Raw genomic sequence first — 24,500 nt, 5'->3', positions numbered from 1 at the left:
TGATGTCAGCTGTTTAACATCCCCTGACATCAGGTACAGGGGTTAGTAATGGACAGGCATCTTTAAGACACCTCCATTACCTACCCCATAGTCAAAAGTAATAAACACACACACACACACACACACACACACACACACACACACACACACACGTCCATTAATTGGACAAAACACTCTCGGACTCTCTTACCATTTATTACATTTAAAAAATACAACAATACTAAGTGGTCCACCTAAAATCCATCCCATATCCCACGATGGAACTATTTATTTTTCATTTTTGCAAATAAATGGGGGAAATAGTTACATTTTGGGGGAGTTTTTATCAAATAAAGATTTTTTTCTATGATTTTTTAATATTTTTACTTACAGGGTTAGTAATGGGAGTGTCTCATAGATGCCGGCCTATTATTAACCTCTGGGCTTGATGTCAGCAGACATTACACAGCTGGCATCAACCTCAAAATATTACACCGCTTGCAAGCACATTAGGGCAAGTGGGAAGAGCAGGACAAAGCACCAGATTTGGTGCATCTAATGGATGCGCCTTTTCTGTGGTGGTTGCAGGCTACTATTGTTAGGCTGGGGAGGGTCAAATATCCATGGGCCTTCCCAGCCTGAGAATGCTTGCCCCCCAGCTGTATGTTTTAGCTCAGCTGGTTATCAAAAATGGGGGGGACCCCACATAGTTTTTATTAATTATTTAAGTAATTTAAAAAAACAGCATGGGGTCCCTCTATTTTTGATAACCAGCCAAGATAAAGCAGACAGCTGATGGCTGCAGCCCACAGCTGTGTGCTTAACCCATCAAAAATAGGGAGGACCTCCCATCTTTTATTTTTATAATTATTATTATTATTATTGCTTACATAGTTTGCCGGCCAATCACAGCCATGCCAATACTTGACATGGCTGTGATGAGGCTGGAAGTGCCCACATAGGAACAGCTTGTTGATTTTCAAAATCTTTCAACATGCTTTGTTCGGGCTGTTGAACCTGAACAGTAACATGGACCTCAGTGAGAAGCCCTTGTTCGGGGTCCGTGCACGGACAGTAGGTGTCCGATATGAACCGCAAACTTTCTTGTTCAAGTTCGACCATTTCTGGTCCCAAATAAGGCACAGTTATAGGATGAGAGGGAGTAGAAACTTTGAAGAAACTCTTTTCAAGCCCTTACAATAAAAAATCCACATTAACGAATCTTAAAAAATGTAATATCATTTATCTTTAATAAAACATTCACTATGCGCTGGATTAAAAGTATGAAATAATGTACTGATGGAAAACTCTAATCCAGTAATTACCCAATGGAATTAGTACATAGAATTTTGTTCTGTCTTCTCTTTCTGTGACCTTATCACAATGCACAGAACATTCAATAGAAGGGAATTTAAGGGTCACATCAAATACCTATTAGCTAAATCCTATTGCTGTGCTTTGTAGAGGCTATAGTATTAGATTTGCAAAAGTTCACAGCTACAAAGACATCCATTCATTCAGTCAGATCTTCATTTTGTCTACAGCTCTTGGCATCGTATCCAAACAAATTTTTTTTCAATATTCATAAGACTAAGTCACGCAACACAGTCATAAAATATATAGCCATACATAATATACATTTGTTCACGGCCATTACCCAAAGAGATAGTCTAGTGTCTTCCGTACAAGCAGAGAATTGTACATTTACATGGTACAGTAGCACAGGAAGCAGATAATAAAAATGCACTACAGTTGCATGTTCTGAAGGGTGAAGAAAACAATTGGAAATTCGGGTGTAAATTAATTTGTTAACCTAATGTGGGATTTCCCTCTTGAACATTGTTCCTAAATCTTGCAGACTTTTTTCTCATGCTATTGGTTTGCTTAACAGGCTGTTTCAGCCACCACCAAACAGATGTAGGGGTAGTGGAAATGCTTGTCCACTGCTATATTCTACCTCCTCCAAGCACCATTTTTAGAATGGAAGGGATTCTGGTTCTCTGTTTTGATGATTCAGTAGATGTGCTTCTAGTGGTTGGACATTCACCAATCAAGCACTTATCACTGTCAAGGAGTGAAGAAGCTGGTTGACACCCCACCTGAAGATCCCATAGATAAAACAACATACAACACATGTCAATGCATTATATTACTTTTTTGTGGACTGCAGCACTTAGTTATCCTGCAGGGAAGGTTAACTATTAGGCCAAACCATAATGGGAGAAGTTAAGAGGGCATAGGGACTTAGTTCTTATTTGTTCATCAGTTGTTGGAAAGTACTGAAAAGAGAAAAAACTATTGTTAGCAGACTAGCAGGGCCGGCTCCAGGTTTTTGAGGGCCCCGGGCGAAAGAGTCTCAGTGGGCCCCCCCCCCTTTAAAATATATCACGATTCATGATGCCCAGATACAGCGGAGAAATATAGGTATAGTACAATGCCAGATTTCACTTCTTACATGAGTGATAGCTATTGTAAATTCTGCAGTGTATATATACAGGGGAGAGGTACTGTGCAGTGTATATATACAGGAGGAGTGGTACTGTGCAGTGTATATATACACAGGAGGAGAGGTACTGTGCAGTGTATATATACAGGGGAGAGGTACTGTGCAGTGTATATATACAGGAGGAGCGGTACTGTGCAGTGTATATATACAGGAGGAGTGGTACTGTGCAGTGTATATATACACAGGAGGAGAGGTACTGTGCAGTGTATATATACAGGGGAGAGGTACTGTGCAGTGTATATATACAGGAGGAGCGGTACTGTGCAGTGTATATATACAGGGGAGAGGTACTGTACAGTGTATATATACAGGAGGAGAGGTACTGTGCGGTGTATATATAGAGGGGAGTGGTACTGTGCAGTGTATATATACAGGAGGAGTGGTACTGTGCAGTGTATATATACAGGAGGAGTGGTACTGTGCGGTGTATATATACAGGAGGAGTGGTACTGTGCAGTGTCTATATACAGGACAGGAGGAGTGGTACTGTGCGGTGTATATATACAGGAGGAGTGGTACTGTGCAGTGTATATATACAGGACAGGAGAAGTGGTACTGTGCAGTGTATATATACAGGACAGGAGAAGTGGTACTGTGCAGTGTCTATATACAGGACAGGAGTGATACTGTGCAGTGTATATATACAGGAGGAGTGGTGCTATGCAGTGTATATATACAGGAGGAGTGGTACTGTGCAGTGTATATATACAGGAGGAGTGGTACTGTACAGTGTATATATACAGGAGGAGTGGTGCTATGCAGTGTATATATACAGGAGGAGTGGTACTGTGCAGTGTATATATACAGGAGGAGTGGTACTGTACAGTGTATATATACAGGAGGAGAGGTACTGTGCAGTGTATATATACAGGACAGGAGGAGTGGTGCTATGCAGTGTATATATACAGGACAGGAGATATGGTAATGTGCAGTGTATATATACAGGACAGGAGGAGTGGTAATGTGCAGTGTATATATACAGGACAGGAGGAGTGGTACTGTGCAGTGTATATATACAGGAGGAGTGGTGCTATGCAGTGTATATATACAGGACAGGAGGAGTGGTACTGTGCAGTGTATATATACAGGACAGGAGGAGTGGTACTGTGCAGTGTATATATACAGGAGGAGTGGTGCTATGCAGTGTATATATACAGGACAGGAGATATGGTAATGTGCAGTGTATATATACAGGACAGGAGGAGTGGTACTGTGCAGTGTATATATACAGGACAGGAGGAGTGGTACTGTACAGTGTATATATACAGGGGAGTGGTACTGTGCAGTGTATATACTTCAACAGCCGCCCAGCCCAGGCCCCCAGCACCTGTCCTGTATATATATTATATACACTGTATCTATACAGGCTGTGCTGGGGGCCTGGGCTGGGAGGCTGCTGTAGTATATATATATCAGCTGCAGCCGCCCAGCCCATGGCCGCCCCAGGTCACCCAGTCCCAGACTGTCAGAACATACAGCGATATAGCATTGCACTCACTCAGGTGCTGGTAGGAGCTCGGTCTCCTTGATAAGTTCAGGAGTGCACACAGTCAGGAGATTCAGAGCAGGAGAACTCTCCGCCCACAATGTCACGCTGGCTGTGTCCTTAATTAACCCCTATGTGTGCCTGGCCCTGCACTGACAGTGAGAAGATGCTTGTGCCAGCGCAAATTGAAAGGGTAGAAAGGGTTAAAGCAGCCAGATGGCTCTATGACTGTGTGAGTGGGCCCCCCTGTCTCGTCAGGGCCCCGGCAATTGCCCGGCTAGGCCGGGTGTTGACGCCGGCCCTGCAGACTAGCATTGATCAAGGATGTTGTGTATGAAGAGTAGAGAAAACTAAACTCAGGTAGTAAGTTCTGAAGCAACCAAGTACCAAGAGAGGACTAGTCCTATACTAGCAGACAAGTGGAGCTCCTATGGGAAATGTCATCTATACTAGATAAAGAAGGTCAAGTGTTAGTCAGACCCGAGGGTCATAGTCTAGACTGACCAGTCTGGGGCACGTTATCTTTTCAGGAGTTGTAACTAGTACAAACAAATGTGAAGATGGATGCGTGTGGCCCATATAAATGGGAAGTTGAGCAGCCTGCTCCGTCAGTGTAACAAATATTATTAGAGATGTACTGCCAAATGTCAAGCGTGTTTCTTAAGTGCCATTTCTGATACTAGATGTAGATATGTTTTATCAGTTCTTTTACTAAATAAATATTTTCTCACTCATTTTGGCGCTCTCATTCATGTCTAGTTCTTGGTTCCTGGCGCACCATGTCACGAGGCAGGATAAGATCTTCAGCTGATTTTATAAGAGGTAACATCACATACTCATCCAGGTACCCTTTTCTGTAGTGTTTACAAAAACAGAAACTACCTATGGCCAGGGTGTCCCCAAGCATTACATCATCATCATCTACACAGGCTTACTGAAATATCTTATTAGCAACTATGTACTATACTCAAGCTTATCTGAATGCAGACTTTGGCCTGGTTGTCTGAGATTAGCCGTCTGCTACTGGTATTATCTGTTTCTATACAATTGTGCACCTTTTCCTCTAAACCAGTGCCTGACTTTCATAATTTATTCTGTACTACAGCACCTAGAGACCTTTATTGTACCCCTAATTTCATACAGAGACACTTCAGGTTTTTAACTCCATGCAATGCTAACAGAAGAAAAAAAAATTACGGCATACCCATTGAATTTCATATGTACGTGAGACATGGAGCAAGACACAGGTATAGCACAGAAGGGTTTTTGCAGGAAAGGGCACGGGGCATAGAGGGTATAGAAAATCCCTTCATAGAGAAATGTTTGTAAGTTTAGGCACGTACGCATAGAGTTAGGTACTAGAAAGTTATTTAAAAAGAGGATGGGGAAGAGATACAAACAAGTGGAGAGTGATGTCATTGGGTGTCAGTCTCACCCCCTCACTCCTAAGATTGGTTTTGAGAGGAATGCATTGTTTTTCAGGGGTTTGGTGGAGAAATAAAGGGTATTTTGGAATAAACCACAAGTAATTTAAATGGAAGATTAAAAATAGTTGCTATTGGACTAACTGGATATTGGGCCTCTTGGTTGTTACAAGCTTTCTGGGTGCATATAGAGCACCCAATTTATATATAAATTGATGCCTTGGGTCAAGTGGAAGTGTCTGGGAGCAATGAGCATCTGGTGCACTGCAATGTGTGCAAGAGCTGTGAAAAAAAATTGGTGTTAGTGCCAACAGGGATCCTTACTACCTCAAAGTTTTCAATGTTTAGATTATATTATATATTGTATTGTATTGTTTTGTATATGTATGATATGTTATAGTAAAGGTAACTACTCCTGTGGCCTTTTTAACCACAGTTTTGATTGGATGTTTTTTGTTACTACAATAAGGGGTAGGGAGTGATAAGTATCAAGGAAATTGTAAAAATTTGTCTGAGATGTAAAAAATAATGTTGTTCATAGAAGTGACAAACTTTAAAATCCCTACAAGTCAATATACTACCCTAGAAACCCTATTTTATGGGCAGAACATCTCATGCAGAGTACAAGGTAACCCATGGGGCAGTGAGTGCATAGAAGCTGGAGAACTCAATACTAAAAAGCTGTACAGCCTCCATTCAGTGTCATTGAGGCTAATATTCCGAAGTCATATTTGAAACTGAAAGAAGTGATCAGATTTATTTTTTTACATTTGTTCTGTCTGCATTTTTTTATGAAATCCTTTTGAAATATTAGTTCGTAAAAGTTTGAGTCAAACTTGTGTTGTTAACGTCCCTTGCCTTTTTTTTTTATAATCCACATGGATTTGTCCTGTGAGAGAATTACTTGAGTGCATCTAAGCACGTCATACACTGTTCTAACTTGGCAGACATTCTCACAATATGTTTTTCTGTACGTGACTGTATAATATATTTATTATGTTGTAAATAGTTGGAAAAAAAAATCCAACACTATTTGAAAAGACAATATCAAAACTTGGCAAATGACCATGGACATTTTTTAAGACTATAGTTATCACAATTTGATAATGGGTCAGAGGAAAAGCTTATATATTGTATAACGATACTTATTTTTATGTCATAGAGGGGTTTTCTATTTTTATTTTTTTATATATTTTTTGAGCACTGGCTTATTCTGTGAAAAAAAAAAATAGAAAATCAACTTTGCTTACCCTCTGTCACTTTTGTTAACATGCCTGCTGCGGTATGACTACTGAACATGACCATTGCAGCCAATCACACTCTTGTTCATAACTGTTGAACCCTGGGATTGGCTGAAGAGGTCACATACCACCACTGTTGTCATGGGAACAAAGTCCTGGGGCAGCAGCAATGAGGTAGAACCGGAGCGGAAGAGAATAAGACTATTTTTTTTGTTTTATCACAGAGAAAGCCTAGTCACTTCCCTATCTGCATCGTGTGCCTGTGACGGCAGTTGTGCAGCCATAAATCACGCACCTGCGCATTCAGACTGCGGTCACTCCTCCTCACTGCTCTGCCCTTTTATAGGAACTGGTTTCATTTTTGCTCTGCGCAGGCGCTGGAGAATCACTGTAACTTCCAGTCCCAGTGTTCTCCGGCAAGCAGAAAAGGCGCAAATGACATGCTTACTATGCAGGGCGGAAGGAAGGAAGTCAGGAGTGCACCTTTTCTGGACACCAGAGAACACTGGGACCGGAAGTTATTACCGAGGCAGCCCCATATCCTGGAAGAACTAATTAACATAAAGATATAAAAGATTTTTACAGAATAAGGCATCATAAATGGGGTATGCAGGTATGACTCATTTCAGCTGTTTGTAATCTGTATACCCGTATTAACAGATAAAAAAAAATTGCTCAAATGTGATGACAGATTATACCTTTAAAAAAATTTTTAAAAAACCTGGAAACTGAAACCTCTGTGAATTGTTATCAAACATATCTTTATGCAGACAGTGGCTTGGTGGTGATCTTAGCTTAGTGTTGCGCTACTGGTCTCATGAGTTTCAAAATGCACGCTCTCTAGAAACCAGCATTTATGTTAAAAGCTGAAATATCATACACCTTTCTTTATTACAGCCTACATAAAACTTCACAAAGGTCACTATCCATGAATATAGCTACATTCCGTGTACAGAAACCAATTACCATTACATTACAAAATTCCAAGTTTTTAACAGGAGGTCAGTGCAAATAAAGGCAACAGATCACGGTTTCTGTTGATCTTGCTGGTTGGTCCAAAAATGGCTTTTAGGCCGGGATCACACTTGCGAGTGTGATGCGAGAAACTCCCACGAGTCTCTCGCATCAATACCCGGCACTGCCACCGGCAATCGGGATCGTAGTGTGCATCTACATAGAAATACATACAGCCGCACACTCCGATCCTGAGTGCCGGCGGCAGTGCTGGGTATTGATGCGAGAGACTCGTGCGAGTTTCTCGCATCACACTTGCAAGTGTGACCCCGGCCTTAAAGCCATAATTGGTAAATGTAGATAGTGCTCATATTGACATTTAACCTTGGAGAGAGAATTGCATGGCTTGTGACAATTAGAATTCTCAGAGCAAGGATCACCATAAAAGGAATCTGATAGTAGGTGCAACCCACCCTAAGCTGTCTAATATGGGCATCTAGCTAATGGAAGATTGAATAAAGGTGATGCCTTGGTATCTGCGATTGAATATCTTACTCCAGAGAAATCCATGTGTTTCTTATATGTAAATGTGCTGTTAAGCATAGATCTAACTGAGAATCAGCTTTCAGAGCTTATTTTAAATAAAAAAAGAACATTGCCAGTGTGATGTGTAATGACCGCTCTCTGCTCTCCTGATCTCACTGCAAAGCTGTGTGTGATTATAACTAACACATCTGCAGGTTCCTCTCAGCTTCAGCTTCCATCTCATAGGCTGGCAGGGTTGCACTACAGCAGAGCTGTGAAAACGTCAGCTGCAATTTTTTTTTTTTTAAAGACAAAATTCAATTTTCCTGTTCTGTGTTAGTTACATGTCTCACACTGGTAATACTCCCTTTCATTTAAGACAAAGTGCAGAGGCAGATTCTGTAGAATGTAAGCCCGCAAGGGCAGGGTCCTCTTCCCACTGTATCAGTCCATCATTGTTAGTATGTTTACTAGAAGTGATATCTGTAATTTGTATGTAACCCCTTCTCATGTACAGCACCATGGAATTAATGGTGCTATATAAGTAAATAATAATATGCATATGTTCGTCCTACACATAGTTCTTAACAGCTCATATACATTTTAAGAAAACTTGGATTTCTCTGAAATAAAACATCAGATCACAGATATCAATGTATCGTTTTATTCATCTTCTTATGACCTACATGCCCATATAGACAGCTTAGGAGGGCTGATCCTACTGACAGATTCCCTCTAACGGAAAATAATTATCAGATCCTCTCTTACGACTTTCACAACTAGCAGTCATTTATCTATTACCAATGGGCTTTTCTAGAAACAGTTAATGTAAATTTAAATTAGAAAGTGAGCCCTTAACAAAGGGGGTCCTTTAGTTATGCTCTCCTGGTGTAGTGTGGTATTAGGCTACGTTCACATTAGCGTCTTTGGGCGCAATACACAACGCAGCGTTTTTTGACGCATGCGGTCAACGCAGAACAACCCAATAAAAATTAAATAAACCACCATAAATTGCAAGGAAAAAAAAAAAAAGTCACACACATGAAAAAACAAAAACAAACAACAAACATTGCAAAGAATAAAAAAAAATGGGCAGACAAATTATATACTTACATCCCTTGAAGGCAGAGCTGTGTCTCGTGTACTCTCGGTTTCCAGACCTGCAGGCAAGTGAAATACAATGCAATCACCCTTTTTTTTATATCTATGGGGTGGTCTTGTCACTGTCTAGACACTTCATCACTTGTTTTTTACTCAAAAGGCGCATGCATCGAACAACGTGGGTCAACGCAGGCACCTGCGCCCTATGCTTTGTACATAGACAGTAATGTGGTTTTTTGGCGCATTTACGACGCAAGTGTGTTGCATGCATTGTTTACTGGAAATTTGGAGCAGGAAAAATGCAACATGTAGCGTCGGCCGCGCCCTGTCTGGTGCGCCCAAATGACGCATGCGTCGTACAACGCTTGACAACGCATACCAGCGCATGTCCATGCGCCCCCCATGTTAAAGATAGGGGCGCATGATGCATGCGTCGGTATCCGTCGACGACGCTGCGCCCAAAGATGCTAATGTGAACGTAGCCTTACAAGCTCTATGTACACTACGGATAGCTGTCAGCCGCATGACGGTTCAGCTGGAAATTATATTGTTTGGCTCTCCCATACACTGGAGTGCTCATCTTGCTATGATAGAGAGCACTGCAAGACATCTCTGGCGGTGGCTGATTAAAGATCAAAAGGACAGGTAGTCCGAAATCAAACATGCCAGATCCTTAACTTCCTGACAATCATCACATGGCACCATGGAATACTTTATTTCCAATGTGATTTTGCTGCAGGATAACCACTCAGTGACAGGATTCCCCACAGATTAAGGCTGATCAATTTGGTACCCATCAATGAGACACTTTGTAATCTGCTTAGGGCACCCATCTAGGAGACATAGTAGACAATCCCTTCAAGGAAAGAGGAAGACTGCAATAATACAAAAGCATACCTTGCAATTACATACTGCACTATGTCCTGATCACAGAAAATTGACATGAGAAATGAACAAATGAAGACTTGGAGAATTACTGTTGGAAAAAAAAAAATAAGGTGGCCACTAAATAGTTTGTTGTAGTGCACTCCAGATTCAGGAATGCTTTGATGCATAGTATAATTCATAACATAATATAATAGGATAGAGCAGTTTCTAAGAGAATGAACAACGTGAACATGTCGGGGCCTGTTGGAAAATATATGCTTAAAATCAATTTCAAGTAAATTGGGCTCATCTTGTTAAAATCAATTTACGGCTTATTTTTCGTGAATATCCTCTTCAAAATCTGTCAATAAAGCCTGAAGTCACAGAATGACCAGATAATAAGCAACTCTGAAAGACTTTCCTTACTAATTGTTTTTGGGTGGTTCTAAGCCTTACTGTATTGATCATTAACTAGTTGTATTATCACTCTTCACGCTCTACATGGCTCCTTGATCCCTTCTTATACAGTAGCAATCTGCTATTATGAAATCCTACAGTATTATATAGAACACTTGATATCAACAATATAACCTGTACAAGCAGAAATTGGGTTTCTACAAATGGGGGCACTCCCCTTGCTATTGATGTTATAGGCGAGAAGGATCAGCCATATTGAATTACAAAGCCAATCATTTTGTTTCTGCAGGAAGTAAACTACCACCAGAGGTGTCTGTCAGAGACTTACACTGCTCTCCCGATTGAAAAAATATGCACGTAAAATAAAATATTTATGGTGGAAGATACAAATGAAATTTATTTTCCTGACTCCTGTAGATTAATTATGTTATTACGGTCAAAGGAAATCAGGCAATAGACTGTGCATATTCCCTACAACCTGCACTGTGTTATCTGTGACCTGCTTACAGACTCAGTTGAGTATGATTTATGAAGGAAGAGCATTTGTTGGTTCCTGTGTTGAATATCTTGCAGTTGTAGCAAAGTCTGAAATTTCTAAAGATCTTCTATACTGTGATGATTTTGTTACAAACTGTTTGGTTTTCTCCTTTAGATGATTAACCCCACTAAATTACAAAATCTTTGAAATTGTGTTTATACTTAAAAGGGAACAATGATCAGGTTCTTCCAATGTAAAGTATGGCCACCCTTAAAGCCTCTTTTACAGTATTCTAGTAACCTGTAAGCCCTCAGTCTCAGTCCTCTGCATAGTACAAAACATATCATATTATACCCCCATATGATGTGATCTGGTCCAATGGGTGTCACTGTTCTTGCTTCCGCACCTCCTGTGTCGTTGCAATCGTTGGTCTCCTTCTTACTTCATATGGATGACGCATTCTGTGTCATCCACTCGGTGTCCTCCAATTGCACCTCTGCTCAGACGTACTTTGTCTTCCCTGATGATGTCAGAGCAAAGGACTGTAATGTCCATGCGCTGGCTTTACTTCCAGGTCATCAGCGCTCTTTGGCCTCTTCTGGCACATGCATATTTCAGTACTTTGCCCTCAGCAGAGTAGAGAGAAGTGTACCTACACAGGAGTTTGATTGGAGGATACTGTGTGTATGATGTAGGATGTGTCACCCACGTGAAGCAAGGGACAGAACAAGAAAGAAGGAGGCACCAAAGCAAGACCAACGATGCCCATTGGATCAGGTAGCAACGTATGGGGTATAATAAAACTTTTTTTGTGCTATGCCAAGGGGATTGAAGACATACAGCTTACTAGAATACTGTAAAAGGGGCCTCAAAGGTGGTGGCCATGCTTTATATTGGGAAAACCTGGTAGCAGATTCCCTTTAAGAATTTAGCAATATGCGTTTGATTTGAAAATAGGTTTCTCAATCTGATGCAATGCACACCCAACTATTTTCTAGGAACTCTGGATTGCACCATCTCTCCTGAAAATGTATGAATAAATTAACAGCTGGGTGTTACTTTTCCCCTAGTAAATAGGATGTGTCTCTGCACAATCCGCCGCTGTCAGCACAGAATCGACAGCGAGAGGGTGTGTAGGGAAACAAACTATAAAACACAGGGAATATCAACACCTAGCTATCAATTTATTTATCCATAACCAGGGAGAACAACAGAGGAAAGGTCAAATGTAGAGTTCAGACAGTAATTATTTGATCTGGAACGTAGATACTTACTAAAACAGACAAGTCAGCAAAGCTTGTAGATCCACTTTAAGACAAAATTCTTGGCTTTCTACTTTATAATATAGTATCAACCATATAAATGTTTTCTTTAATGAATAAAATGTTTATACTAGAGATTATTGCACTTTTAGCCAAACTCAACAGCAGACAAGTTAGACAACATTAAATGGATATGGAAACTCATGCATTGGATAATTATTGGATAAGGATGAAATATTCCATCAGTCATTATGACAACATTAAAAGTGAATGTCTATACAAGGAATAGAAGACTTTTTATCCAACAGAGGAAAGAAAGCAGTAAGAAGTCTAGAGTGCTTACACTGAGCAATGATGCATGGTTCAGAGGTAATTGTGTTTGGAATTCAGCGAAGATAACTTTAGTGATATTATGCTTGGTAACCTCCAAGCTCAAATGACAGAAAAGGAGGACAGAGCTACGTGCAATCCTTCCCGATCATTTTATGGTAGGGGAAAAAAAACCTAATTTGCTCTTCGTGAACAAATGAGTTTCAAAATCTTAACTCCATTGAGTCAGCAATATTAATAATGAACTATTCTGCATAAGCCTAAGGATTCATGACATCAGCAGAATGTAGGATTACTCATATATACAGTACATACATACACACACTGCTTGTTAATTGCATACATTTTATGCACTTTCTTGAACCTGTATAATTAAATATATGCAAGTAGAGATTGAGGCATGTTGATAGGGATTGTCAGGTTTAGCACGAAAGTAGGCAGTCACTCTATGTGACTGCAGACTTGCGAATCCTCACATCGCGCACTGTCAGGATTCTCAGGTGCCAAAAAGATGTGCACAGCCTCAGTCAATACAAGTGAATTTAGCAAGGCTGCACAATATGTAGCCAGAATACATGCATATTGCATACTTGTGGTCTCCAAATAGCCCAGTCTCGCCGCTGTTACTGGAGATTCCTCGCAGCACATGCTGTGAGGATTCACAAGTCTGCAGTCATGTACAGTGACTGCAGACTTTCATGTTAAACCTGGACAACTTAATTAACTACATACAAAAGATGTATCCACTGATCTCCAACCTCAATATGTATGAAAAAAATAAAAACAGGGTGTTATTTCCCTAGTCAATGTGGCATGTCTCTGTAACCTGAACTAACATCACGCCAAGACCACTGGAGACAGGCCTTCCTGAGAGTTGAATTTTAGAACAGCTAGAAAACCACAAGCTGGGGATAAAAACACAAAAGTAAAGTGAAGAAAAAAAAAGCATAAATCTTTTATTATAAATTTTATACAGCATCTTTAATAGCATTTTATCAAATGGGGAAAAAACTAACAAATGGCTTTTTGTGGAATGATATATTGGTAATCATTAATCAAGTTATCTTGCACATTGCCTTGTACCAGAAGAGGTCAGTGTTGCCCTTGAACTGCAACACACACAAAAAAAAAAAATAATCGACAAAATATGTATAAACATGCTGCTTAGAGATTAAATATATTTTACATTCCTGTCGTATATTAGGAAACTGCCTATTTAAGATTATAATCCGGAAACTCAAGTAAGACTATTATGTTTCATTCTGAAAAAGGGCAAGAATCAGTCAAAAGTGATATACACCAGTCAGAAATGATATTTCAAAGCAGGGTGTGACCAATAAATAAAAAATAACTTTTAATAAATTTTAGCTAAAAAATTGGTATAACCAACTACATAAGAACATGAAAGACTCACAAGAAAAAATTCCCATACAAGGGGAATAATCAAATAACCAAATCCCCGAGACCTTTCATGTTCTTATGTAGTTGGTTATACCAATTTTTTAGCTAAAATTTATTAAAAGTTATTTTTTATTTATTGGTCACACCCTGCTTTGAAATATGAAAAAGGGCAAGCAATAAAAGTCAATGTGATAATTTGGAGTACAAGCTTAAAACATAAACATCACAATAAAATTGCTAATATTGGTAGTCTCTTCTAAAGTAATGACTTTTTTTGAATGCATCATATCTTCTTTTTTAGATTCCATACTTGAACCAAAATGTTGGGTTATCCCAGGAAAAAAACAAACAAGCAAACAATAAAATGCTTACACATAACTCTAGATCAATCATAAATATAGTAGCTCTTGCACCAAACCCCCCACCCCCGCCCCCCCAAAAAAACCTGAAAAAACTGCAGTAGTTTATTCATCTAGTTCCTCCCAGAGTTTTCACTCAATAGTTTAAGGTGTTATCTGGTCCAAATTGATAAGTCTGCAGTTACTCTGTGTGAATGCAGACTTATGAATCCACTCAGCGCACACACTGTGTGCTGCGGGGATTTGCCGGTTCCTGACCAGCCTACGGATGATATGTATGAGTTATACATACTCTCGGCCATCCTCACTCCATATGGGTGTATGGAGCGAGGCCGCGTCCACTGGACTGGCCTTGACTGGGAGTTTGTTTAATTCATACATACCCTGGCTCAGAAACCAGCGAATCACAGAGTGACTGCAGACTTATCGATTTGGAACAGACAACCCCTTTAATATGTCAGTTACTTTTCTATCGCACTATAGCACAAAATAAACTTTAATTTTGCAAACTATTTATACTGATTATAATCTTCCTACCACCCACCCCATTAACTAGGCCTTTTTTAAAAGCAAATTTGACCGATGGATCAACTCTGCTAAGCAGTCCACATGGGCACACAGGTTGCCGATTAAAATTATACCTTGATATTTGCAATGTGCGATGTAGATTCAGGACAAATCTACATTTTTCTTAGTATGTTAATGAGCTGTTCTAGGCTACAGGCCGGACATTGATCTGTTTGAGATTCTTCGTCCAGAGATTATTGCAAATAAAGGGGGGAGTTACAAGTGTGAAACATGTAGATTAGGAGAGCTGAGAGTCAGTCATTACATGTGTAGGGGATATGATAAAGTGTATTTATATTTTGCCAAATGTTATTTGTTTACATATAATTGACGCATATATACAGTATGGTACTGCTACACAGTTCAGTGTATTACCAGTAGTGTATGAGTATTGCTACACATGAAGTGTATTACTCTGTGTATAGATAAGTCTGATTGTTAAGATGTTTTACACATTCATTGCACTTTAGGGAAAGTTAGTTCCCCGGGTTGGTCACCAGTTGAAAGTATAGTGCTAAGGGGAGAAGTACCTCAAATTGGCCACTAGATGGGGCATTACAGGGTTAGCCTTATAAGTAAGAAATAGTTAAGATAGGAAATAGTTAATGTAGGAGGGGAATGGTGGGATACGTTAGGGAGGGCTTCCCTGTTTTAGTCAGTTGGGGCCAGGGCACCCGTGTAGCTCACTAGGGTTGTCTAGCCCAGGGTGACACCGTGTCACGTGACGTTACAAGAAGAGTGGGCCCAGCATCTAGCATCCAGGGGTCCAGAGCACAGCATCAGAAGAGCTAGCCCACGCAGAGTGACTGGGGCGCTAACACTGAGGAAGAAGGCTAAGCAGAATGGGAGCAAGTTATCAACATGTGGCAGATTTGTGTATGGGCCGCTATTCTTAGGACTGGGGTAAAAGGGCAGGGAATACCCCCGCAAGAAGCAAAAATTCTGGGCATTGAGGAAACAGAGACCGGAAGATGTGGTCCTTCCTGGGGACAGGCTTAGTGGCAGAGAGAAGAGGCAAGGGAAAGCGTTGCCAATTGCTGTGATTGATTGTGCCCTAGATGATGTCATGCTGAGTAAGAGAGTTGAAGTTAAAGTGAATCCAGACTATGACTCTTTATTTGTGGAAATGTCTGCAGAGGAAATAACCCCGCACCGGGAGAACCCAGATGGCATAGAGGATCAGCACCGAGGTACTCAGAATGGAAGGGGCCAGCGGGTGATAAAGGGATTACTGTTGGCCATGACTACAGCCCTGGCCCCATCCTACACATGTCTCAGGCTTTTAACGCCACCATTTACTTAAAATAATCTGGAGGCAGATTCTCAGGGAGAATTATGTCTGGCCTTAACAGCTTATTATTTACATTTGAATAACAGTGTGGATTTCTCTGGAATAAGACATTGGCTTGCACATGTCAATTTCCCATATATCATATTGTTCAACTTTCTAGGACCTGCATGCCCATATAGATGACTTAGAAGGGTTTATCCTACTGATAGATTCCCTTTAAGTAGGTGAAGAAAATGACATTTTTAAACACCTTATTAAAAAGAGGAGGACAACTTTTCTAGACACTGATATATCTTCAAAAGCATATAACTTCTATAAAAAAAAAAATCTGTGCAATATGGACATTCCATTTATTAAAAATGGCACCTTGATGTTCCTCACTAGGGTTGAGCAAAACGGGTCGGCCATTTTCAGAAGTCGCCGACTTTTGGCAAAGTCGGGTTTCATGAAACCCGACCCGACCCCTGTGTGGGGTCGGCCATGAGGTCGGTGATCTTCTGAATCTGGTATCGGAATTCCGATACCGAGTTCCGATATGTTTGCGATATCGGGAATCGGTATCGGAATCCATATTTAAGTGTAAAATAAAGAATCAAAATAAAAAATATTGATATACTCACCCTCGGACGCGCCCTGGTACTAACCGGCAGCCTTCCTTCCTAAGAATGAGCGCGTGAATGACCTGCGGTGACGTCGCGGCTTGTGATTGGTTGCGTGACCGCCCATGTGACCGCTCACGTGACCAATCACAAGCCGCGACGTCACCGCAGGTCATTCACGCGCTCATTCTTAGGAAGAAAGGCTGCCGGTTAGTACCAGGGCGCGTCCGAGGGTGAGTATATCAATATTTTTTATTTTGATTCTTTATTTTACACATTAATATGGATCCCAGGGCCTGAAGGAGAGTTTCCTCTCCTTCAGACCCTTGGAAACCATAGTATCCCATTGCACTGCATTGGGTTTCGTGTTTCGGCCGACCCCGACTTTTTTATAGGATCGGCCGATTTCACTCGACCCGACTTTTGAGAAAGTCGGGTTTCGTGAAACCCGACCCGATCCTATAAAAATAAAAGTCGCTCAACCCTATTCCTCACTGTACTACAGAAGAACAAATAATATGCTACCAAGTAATTCTGCAGATGACAGATAAAGGTTTAATGAGCTACCCATCACAACAAATAACACTTCAATGGATATTGCAAACATCGGGGCACCATTTGTGGATATTATTATAAAAGATATCTTTCTTATGTGCATATTTTAGGTTACAATAGGAAAGAATATGAAGATGTAGGGACAGTAGATCACAAATATTCTACTCATTCAACTTGACATGAAAAATGTAGTCATTTTATATCCAAAAACCATTTCCCAAAATTGCCACTATGAATATACAGTGCGGAAAAAAAAGTATTTAGTCAGCCACCAATTGTGCAAGTTCTCCCACTTAAAAAGATGAGAGAGGCCTGTAATTGACATCATAGGTAGACCACAACTATGAGAGTTAAATTTAGAAAACAAATCCAGAAAATCACCTTGTCTGATCTGACAAGATTTATTTTGCAAATTATGGTGGAAAATAAGTATTTGGTCATTAACAAAAGTTCATCTCAATATTTTGTTATATATATCATTAGTTGGCAATGACAGAGGTCAAATGTTCTCTGTAAGTCTTCACAAGGTTGGCACACACTGTTGGTGGTATGTTGGCTTATTCCTCCATGCAGATCTCCTCTAGAGCAGTAATGTTTTGGGCGTGTCGCTGGGCAACACAGACTTTCAACTCCCTCTAAAGGTTTTCTATGAGGTTAAGATCTGGAGTCTGGCTAGGCCACTCTAGGACCTTTTTATGCTTCTTACAGAGCCACTCCTTCATTGCCCTGGCAGTGTGCTTGGGATCATTATCATACTGAAAGATACATTGACGTTTCATCTTCAGTGCCCTTGCTGATGGAAAGAGGATTGCACTCAAAATCTCACAATACATGGCCCCATTCATCTTTCATGTACACGGATCGGTCATCCTGGTCTCTTTGCAGAGAAACAGCCCCAAAGCATGATGTTACCATGCTTCACAGTAGGTATGTTGTTCTTTGGATACAACTCAGCATTCTGTCTCCTCCAAACATGACGAGTTTTGTTTCTACCAAACAGTTCTACTTTGGTTTCATCAGACCATATGACATTCTCCTAATACTATTCTGGATAATCCAAATGTGCTCTAGCAAACTTCAGATGGGCCCAGACATGTACTGGCTTAAGCAGGGGGACATGTCTGGCACTGCAGGATCTGAGTCCCCGGTGGTGTAGTGTGTTACTGATGGTAGCCTTTGTTACGGTGGTCCCAGCTTTATGCAGGTCATTCACTAGGTCCCTCCATGTGTTTCTTGGATTTTTGCTCACCATTCTTGTGATCATTTTGACCCCAGGGGTTGAGATCTTGCGTGGAGCCCCAGATCAAGGAAGATTATCAGTGGTCTTGTATGTCTTCCATTTTCTTATTATTGCTCCCACAGTTGATTTCATCACACCAAGCTGCTTGCCTAATGCAGATCCAGTCTTCTCAGCCTGGTGCAGGGCTGCAATTTTGTTTATGGTGTTCTTCGACAGCTCTCTGGTCTTCACCATAGTGGAGTTTGGAGTGTACCTGTTTGAGGTTGTTGACAGGTGTCTTTTATACTGATAACAAGTTCAAACAGGTGTCATTACTACAAGTAATGAGTGAAGTACAGAGGAGCCTCTTAAAGAAGAAGTTACAGGTCTGTGAGAGCCAGAAATCTTGCATGTTTTTAGGTGACCAAATACTTATTTTCCACCATAATTTGCAAAATAAATCTTGCCAAATCAGACAAGGTGATTTTCTGGATTTGTTTTCTCATTTTGACTCGCATAGTTGTGGTCTACCTATGATGTCAATTACAGGCCTCTCTCATCTTTTTAAGTGGGAGAACTTGCACAATTGGTGGCTGACTAAATACTTTTTTCCCCACTGTATGCAGTAGTTTCTGGGTGTCTCCTGAATATGGTACACTCAGCTCCTGACAAAGATTTTACCTTCACTTGCGTAGAGCTAACCTTCGTCATTGTAAAGAGACAGAGGCCGTAAGATTCAATTGTTAAGTTATAGAATAATAAAATAATTGTTTTATGTGGTTGATAACCAATTTGCTGTAACCACAATGGGAATTAAGTAGCTTATTGCAGTGATGAAATCCCCAAAATGACGCATGAAACCTCTGACACTGCCCCGAGGTGGAAGCATTGTACAGTAGAATCACTTTTATAAAGCCATTAATCACCATAATACATCAGTGTTACAGTAGGGTGGTGGGTCTGAATTCACTAAACTCATAGGAGTTTATTCATGTTCTCAGCCACTAAAAGTGATTTCCAGCAGTAAAGAGGACCAGTCACGTGCCATAATTATGTTTTTTTTTTTATTTTACCTGGTGAATATTACATTTTTTTTAATCTGACATTGCTTTTCTTCCTGTGTCTGCATGTCTCCATTTCTGATATTTTTTTTTCACTGTATGCAAATCTATTCTTGTTAGCCAAATGGATTTCATTTTCAACTGCACCTCTGTGAATCCACTTGAGGACATTGAGCAGTTGATTAAAAAGACTAGATGTGCTATCTCTCAGAAACAGATTGGTGCAGGAACAAAAGAAAAACGATGCCAAAATTTACAGAAAGAAAGAAAAATTAAAGAGGATCTGTCACTTGCCATATGTAACTTTTAAAGAGAAGCTGTCACTTGCCATATGTAACTTTTAAAGCTACCTTTGGCAAGTGACTCTTTAAAAAGAGCTAACTTATCACCTATGTATAGGAAAGATGATAGCAGAGGTGGTCATGAATTCAAACTGTTTTGATCATGAAAAACTCCTTTAAAGCAGAACTCTAAATTTTCTATTACTGTAGCTCATGTTTTCCTTGCCGATTTAATTGCTTAGAATTATCCGATCATTACAGTAAAAAGAGCTTGAGCCAGTCTTATCCAATCTTAACTATCTAGATTGCAATGTAAAAGCATCATGAAAGGAAAGAACCACACCTCGAGCCATAGAAGAGGCAGGTGATATATTTTACAGAGAGGAATCCAGCAAGAGTACAGTGGGTATAACCAGCCTCTGTTACTTCCAATAAGTACAATAGGTTTAAGCAAGGTAAGGAATTAAATAAAATAACTTTTTATTAGTACCATAAAAATAAGACCAACATACATACATATAACAATCCAGACAAGACAAAGTGCTAGTGCTCAAGGTAAACAATGCTCGTATAGAAAATTGGTATGATCTCACAATGTGGTTTTCTTTCTGTGCTAGATGCACAAGACGGGAGCAGGAGGGAAACAATGATAGCGGGGGAGGGGTAAAATTACATTTTTCCCCTAAAACTATTTGTTGTGTCCCTGCATTGCTCCAACCCTTACAAGGGCAGTACCCAAGTATATCCTGTTCACAAGTTGCCCATAAAAATTTGTGTAGCCTCCCATGATGAGGTATTTTACACCATCATAGACTACCTTTGCAACTTAATGGCTAGACAGCTAAAAGCAGCAAACACTGAAGAAATACGAAACTCATGCATATTTTTATACTAACTTATATACCAACTTTTATAATGTAATTATAATACATAAACTCATTGACACTATTATCACATGATTCGAAAATGAAATATATCAAAATGAAAGAGCAAAATAATGCTTGTAGTGTTCAGAGCATAAAACTCATTTTAGGATATCAAGAAAGTAAAAGAAAAAAAAACTTAAAAAGAAAACCCTTGTGCCTATTTTATGGCTAGTAACAGGCCCATTTATAAGAGGAGCACTATTGTAACCCTTTAGTGGTTCTATATAACCAGACTTAACACAAACAAAAATATTGTGTGAAATTGTGGTTATTTGATATAGGATTTTGCCTCCTGCTGGAAAAAGAAGGAGTTTTTTAATGGTATTGATTTGCTTATCAGGTTACTGTTATTATATTGCTTCACATGAAACTGCCAAAAATTAAATAAAAAATAAGCAACATTCAGGAGACTTTTGCAGTATGTAAGGCATTCTGATACACAGACAATGTAGTATTACTGTAGATTAAATAGCTTAATTTGGCAAGAACATACTAACTTATGCTAATTTTGACACTATTTATTACCTCTGATGCACTAGTATCCATCCCATCACAACCTTTTTTGAGATCTAAGTGTTGTACTCTGCATTTAGCACATACGTGAATGATATATGTTATAATACAAAGGCCTTAGCCCTTTGCAATCCTTGTACAAAGTTGATAGAAAAAATGACTCAGCCTTTCTATCACTACTTATCTACATACAGATTGACCAGTCTATGACACATGTCAATGAGAATGATGGGGAATATAACTACATAGCTTTATCTTGCTTCCTTTGCATAGCCCTGCAGCATATAGCTGACATATACACACACACCTGCCAACATTTCTGATATCTGAAGTGGGACACTTAAGGACAGCATGGAAAAAAAATTGTTAACTTTATCTATGGAAATGTCTGGATTTTCTAAAGAAATAATCCACTCCTTATGGTACTGTATCATTAAGATTAGCCTCCCAATATACTTCGCAGAGTTACTAGATGTTACTTAGGCATGTAAAGTGTTGCCTTCTAGGTATAGAAAGATCAAAAATTTCCATCTGATCTTTTATTTCAGATGTTGGGACTATGCAATTGCCAATATTATGAGTTATACATAAAACTATTAAACAGCAATAATTAGTGATCGATAGACTTTAAAAATACTTCATACAATAAAGCCCACATAATGCAGGACATACCCATCTATATAATTTTCCATTGGTTACTTTAAATACTAAACGCTTAGCATAGTGGAAGAATTGCTAATCATTACGGACCTTAAGGCTGGCTGTAGACAAGCGTATCATAAATCGTCTAAGATTCATTAATAAGATTATTTTCAAATTTTCATACGTGACCCATTAATGTGTCCGTTTTCATACATCTACACTAAAAAATGTACATCAATTACAGTTTTCTAGAATTATAAAATAAATTTATCTGCATGTTCCATGTGAGATCATTTTTCTTCTCTTTTAAATACCTATAAAACTTGAAGGGTTAGTCTCATCGGAGACTCAAAAGACCAGGTAACAAATAGATCATCTGAACAGTACTATTGAATAATATGAGTCACTGTGCTGTCCATGGGCTATCTGATTAAAAGTCGGACATCACAAGTCCTACTTATATGCTTGTCTGCATGAGACCTAAACCAGGGGGAGGCTGTAGATGGGCCCAGTCATGGCTGTGCCTAAAAGGTAGCTCTTTGGAGACTACAGAGTAGCTGCAGTTTTGATCTAATTGATTCAGTTGGGTAATGTTCATTATTGAAAATAATGCTGGACAGAAAGGACCAAGACACTTGAAACAGGACAAGGGAATGAAGAGGTAGAACACTGCAGAGGAGCAGCACTCTTGAGAATAAGGCATGGGCAGAGAAAAGTCTACATTATCTGGTATTCGGCTGAAGACGGATTGGCAATTCAGGCCTGTGTCAAGTTATACAGCCCTTAGAGCAGTGTTCCCCAAGTCCGGTCCTCAAGAGCCACCAACAGGTCATGTTTTGAGGATTTCCTTAGTATTGCACAGGTGATAACTGCATCACCTGCACAGGCAATAATTCAATGACCTGTGCAATACTAAGGAAATCCTCAAAACGTAACCTGTTGGTGGCTCTTGAGGACCGGACTTGGGGAACACTGCCTTAGAGCGAGGTCCGTGCAATGAAAAGGAATCCCTCAGATAGAAGGTTACTAGTTTGTTCAGTGTAACATTCTGATCCGTTTGGTTTTTCAACATTAAGCTATAGTACCATCTTGTAGTACCAGTAAGTTTTCATACTTGAATATTGTAACAAATAAGTGCATTATTCCTCTAAATTGATTTTTTGGTGGTACTGTATATACATCATGCAGTAAAGTTGAATTGTTTCAACTTCATTTGGTCAGTAACAGCCTTGCAGACTGAATTACGTTCACTCCAGAGAACCCCACAGATGACATCTCCTAATAACATTAAGTCACAAAAGACACTTAATTCTCTATTTAAAATGCCCATTACTATTCACGTTGTTTCAACAATATTGTTTCAGTGGGTAAATCCATAAATAATATGCTTTTTAAAGTTGACATTTAATTAATATCGACACGTACCATCTGCTTACAAGTTAAAGTGTATAGAAACTACAAATTACCCGAGATATCTTCTCTAAAAAGGATCAGCACATTAATATGTGCTGCTGGATATTTTTCTGATAATTTGTATTAACTCTGACAGACTGTCATTTATATACCTCTGACCCCTTTATTTGCATAAACATTAACATGCATGTTAGGAAAAACAAAAAAAGATCAGGAATGATGGCAAATATCTATGGATATCTTCTCAAATACTAATACAGACGTTGTAGGGTTTACTAGTCTAATACCTGCATTAAGGTTCCGCAGCACAGATGCTGTGCAGATGTTTGATGCATGTAGAGAAGATAAATCTTTATTGCCAGTGTGGGGCACAAACCACAAAATGGATCCATAAATGTCGAGAAACTTCCTGAACTGCTAATGTTAACACAGTGCCTTGAGAAAGTATTCGGCCCCCTGGAACTTTTCAACCTTTTCCCATATATCATGCTTCAAACATAAAGATACCAAATGTAATTTTTTGGTGAAGAATAATCAACAAGTGGAACACAATTGTGAAGTTCAACAAAATTTACTGGTTATTTTAAATTTTTGTGATAGTTCAAAACTGAAAAGTGGGGCGTGCAATATTATTAGGTCCCTTTAACTTAATACTTTAGTGCGCCACAGTTTGCTGCAATTACAGTGGCAAGTTGCTTGGGGTATGTGTCTATCAGTTTTGTACATCGAGAGACTGAAATTCTTGCCCATTCTTCCTTGGCAAACAGCTCGAGCTCAGTGAGGTTTGATGGAGATCATTTGTGAGCAGCAGTTTTCAGCTCTTTCCACAGATTCCCGATTGAATTGAGGTTTGGACTTTGACTTGGCCATTCTAACACCTGGATACTAGTGTTGAGCGATACCGTCCGATACTTGAAAGTATCGGTATCGGAAAGTATCGGCCGATACCGGCAAAGTATCGGATCTAATCCGATACCGATACCCGATACCAATACAAGTCAATGGGACTCATGTATCGGACGGTATTCCTGATGGTTCCCAGGGTCTGAAGGAGAGGAAACTCTCCTTCAGGCCCTGGGAACCATATTAATGTGTAAAATAAA

The 24,500-nt window shown here is 39.6% G+C and overlaps 1 protein-coding gene across 9 annotated transcripts in view; it reads right to left on the bottom strand.

Annotated features, from left to right (window-relative positions):
• The window catches only part of NGF (nerve growth factor), a 169,560-nt gene that overhangs the window by 132,366 nt on the left and 12,694 nt on the right, over positions 1–24,500 (bottom strand). Inside the window, exon 2 of one of the 9 annotated variants that reach the window (XM_077295007.1) lies at positions 9,229–9,275. The exons of the other annotated variants lie outside the window; for them this stretch is intronic. The gene's annotated coding sequence lies outside the window, so the exon portion shown is untranslated. The remainder of the gene's footprint in view (positions 1–9,228; positions 9,276–24,500) is intronic. 9 annotated transcript variants of the gene reach the window in all.

The sequence above is a fragment of the Ranitomeya variabilis genome, chromosome 3, assembly GCF_051348905.1.
Source record: "Ranitomeya variabilis isolate aRanVar5 chromosome 3, aRanVar5.hap1, whole genome shotgun sequence".
Classification (NCBI taxonomy): Eukaryota; Metazoa; Chordata; class Amphibia; order Anura; family Dendrobatidae; genus Ranitomeya; species Ranitomeya variabilis.
The sequence above is the reverse complement of the archived record's forward strand: the minus strand, read 5'-3'. Positions and strand labels throughout refer to the sequence as shown.